The sequence below is a fragment of the Camelina sativa genome, chromosome 6, assembly GCF_000633955.1.
Source record: "Camelina sativa cultivar DH55 chromosome 6, Cs, whole genome shotgun sequence".
In the NCBI taxonomy this organism is placed as follows: domain Eukaryota; kingdom Viridiplantae; phylum Streptophyta; class Magnoliopsida; order Brassicales; family Brassicaceae; genus Camelina; species Camelina sativa.
The window spans coordinates 22912269-22915742 of record NC_025690.1 but is presented as its reverse complement, the minus strand read 5'-3'; the positions used below and the strand labels follow the sequence as shown (position 1 = coordinate 22915742).

The following is a 3474-nucleotide window of genomic DNA, read 5'->3' as shown; positions in this document are numbered from 1 at the left end:
CCCTATCGATCCGGCCGACACGCTTCTCCATGTCCTTCCCACTCTCTCCCATCCATGTGTTATTATTATACGTTTTTTTATAAAGAAGAATGAATTTAATTTGATTGGTCCAGTCCAGTCCAACTAGTTAAATACAGCTTTCTCAACTGAGACCACGACTGCGCCATTATCAGAGCCACGTCTTGACTTCTGTGGTTGGATGTTTCACATTAATTTCATTCTCTACCTGATTGATTTGATTCTTGCATGTTAGTCGAATAATAGCTTTGTTTGATGATTACCAGCATATATGATTTAGTTTTCTTTTTTCTTTTAACAACCACTGTACCTTCATTTCAGTTGAAGTTTTGTATAAACGACATCTTATAATTTTAATTCACAATCGACAAATTTCTAGTGTTAATTACTAGCAAATAATAGAAAAAAATAGTTTCAAGAATTAAAAAAAACTCAAAAAATTTGTGATAAAACTGTATGAATTTTATTTGTGATAAAACTGTTAGAGGCAGAGCCGATGGAAATTTTATTTCAGGCGAATAATGATAGACTATTGTGGGAAGAAGCCAAATCTTACTCAGATAGCTATTTACATATTACGCATATGCTGGAGGACCGGGGGGTGTTTCCTTGTTGTTAGATTGATGGCTCATGGAAGAGTTCTGATCCTCTGCAGGGACTGGGGTAGTGGTGTTGTAGTGATGAAAATTCGACGTTTCTTATGGGAGCACGGAGCCAAAGGCGCAGGTCCACANCTTTAACAAGTACTGTACCTTCATTTCAGTTGAAGTTTCTTATAAACGACATCTTATCATTTTAATTCACAGTCGACAAATTTATAGTGTTAATAGTTTCAAGAGTAAAAAACGATAGAAAAAAAGCTCAAAAAATATGTGATAAAACGGTATGAATTTTACATTTAAAACATATTATTTTGATATTCTTTGTATCAATATTTAACACGCTAAATAATAATTAAAGCCTAAAATTAGTAGATCACATGTTTAAATAACAAAATAAAAACATATTTGATAAATTAAGTATTTATATCAAATATTATATTACAAAATAAGAAAAATATGGATTTCGTAATGTTTAAATTAGTCACAAGGATGAAATCATAAAAAACAAATGTTTTAACCCATTTTCTTAGTTATTCTATTATGTTGCCATCTAGTGCAATTTATCTTTATTTATGAAACATATCTTCATCACCATTAATATACAAAATGCTAACTTCTTACATATAATAATATTATTCATGATAGTTATCCTAAAAGATATCTAATTGTCAATAAATAATTCAACCCACAAGAAATGTAAATACAACAGATCACTCACTTAACAACATGTGCAAATCAAAAAGAAAATGAATTTAGTAATCTAATATTATTTACAATTTGAGCAACCACTAAACTAGCAAATATAAATTTTCAGTTAAAAAGCTCCATGTTGCTTACAAGATTTAGGGCTCGTATTTGTAGTTAAGTAAAATGTTCGATCTTTCTAGCTAGGTTAGTCTTAATAGGAATACTTTAATTACATTTGGTTACTGTGCATGCCTTAGATTGTAAGAATATCCCAGCTCTTTCGTATAATCGAGGGATTAGTTTTGTTCGCGGGATCTTCTGGTTTAGAGAAATATTTAATACCTAGCCAAAAAAAAACCACAAAGTAAAGCAAAGAAAAGAGTAAAGTAAAGGAGTAGGAAAAAGGAGAATGGGGAGGATTGGTCCAACGGTCAAACAGAAAACCATCAAATCACATTGCACAACAGTTATGAAAATTTATTTCACTCCTTCCTTCTGTCTGTCTTTTAACTTAAATTAGGCCTATGTTCTTATCCATCACCTTCCCCTCCCAATTTTACCATTTTATCCCATCTCCTCCTCCTCCATGCACACGCACATCCTTTACATATACATATTTCTATAACATATGTGTATGTAATATATATAACCATGGTGTTTTGTTCAGGCTTTCACATGTTGTGTATCAAGCCAAAAAGACAATTGCCGAGGATCTTGGATTTATTATATTATCCTACTCAAATTACATACGCCTCGTTTTGGAAATCTTATGTTCGGTGAGATTTAAGTAGGATTTTGATTAGTCAGGTGCTAATGATGCTCATTATTTATTTAAACACTTGATCATTATTATAAATTTTCTCATTCAATTATACATTTATTCCATTAATAGATTTGGCCCACCTTGTATTCTTTTTCTTCTTAATAAATATTTTCCAATTTTAGTAACCAAATCACTAATTAAAATACTACTTTAACCCTTTGGTAACCGGCATCAAGACAAAATAGTTACTAAATTTTTACCTACATGGTTTAAATATCTGAGCCGCCCGGTTCATCCATTCAAATCTCTCTCTCTCTCTCTTATCAGTCCAAAAAATATCTAACACCACAAAGTAATAAACGAATCCTTCTCTCTCTTCTTCTTCTTTCTCTGAGAGAGGAGCAAGAAGCTTCAAAAGATCAAAGCTTAATCTTTTCTCCCCCGGGAAATTTATTCTCCTCTTTTTCGAACCTTCATCTTCTACTAGCCAACAAACTCAATCAAAGGAGGCAACCTTTTTTTTTCCCTACAAGTCTTCTTGCTAAACCCTAGCTAGCTTTGTTCTAGAGAGAATTCAAGAAGCAACAACTTTTTGACGAAGAGGATGAGCAGCCTTGAAGAATCCTTGAGATCTCTATCGTTGGATTTCTTAAACCTACTAATCAACGGTCAAGCTTTCTCCGACGTGACTTTCAGTGTTGAAGGTCGTTTAGTCCACGCTCACCGTTGCATCCTCGCCGCTCGGAGTCTTTTCTTCAGGAAATTCTTCTGTGGGAACGACTCACCGCAAGCGGGGACAGGCATAGACCCGACCCGACATGGGTCCGTACCCGCTAGCCCAACAAGAGGCTCCACGACACCAGCTGGAGTTATACCAGTGAACTCAGTCGGCTACGAGGTGTTTCTGTTGCTTCTTCAGTTTCTTTATAGCGGACAAGTCTCGATCGTGCCGCAGAAACACGAGCCGAGACCCAATTGTGGCGAGAGAGGATGTTGGCACACGCATTGCTCAGCTGCCGTTGATCTTGCTCTTGACACTCTTGCCGCCTCTCGTTACTTCGGCGTCGAGCAGCTCGCATTGCTCACTCAGGTTCTCTCTATCTTTCTCTGCCTTCACTAATTTTTATTTTCCATGCACATCAAAAGGAAACAAAATTGAAAAGTTCTTTTTTTTGGTTCTGCTTCTTCTTTTGGATTTTATTCTTTCATGAGTTTGGCTTAAATTTTTTAAATCACAAATCCCTTTTGTTTCGATTGTTTTCTTTCACTGTTTTGGCTTCAATTTATTAACTTTCAAAACTCCTTTGATTGCATATAAACGTGTATGTATATATATGTGTTAAACTGTTTTTGTTCTTGTCTTAATTTCATGTATGCTTTGATTTTTTTTTTTTTTTTTTTTGC

At 34.5% G+C, this 3474-nt stretch overlaps 1 pseudogene; it reads left to right on the top strand.

Moving 5' to 3' along the window:
- Positions 2379 to 3474, top strand: part of LOC104793046 — a 2981-nt pseudogene continuing 1885 nt past the window's right edge.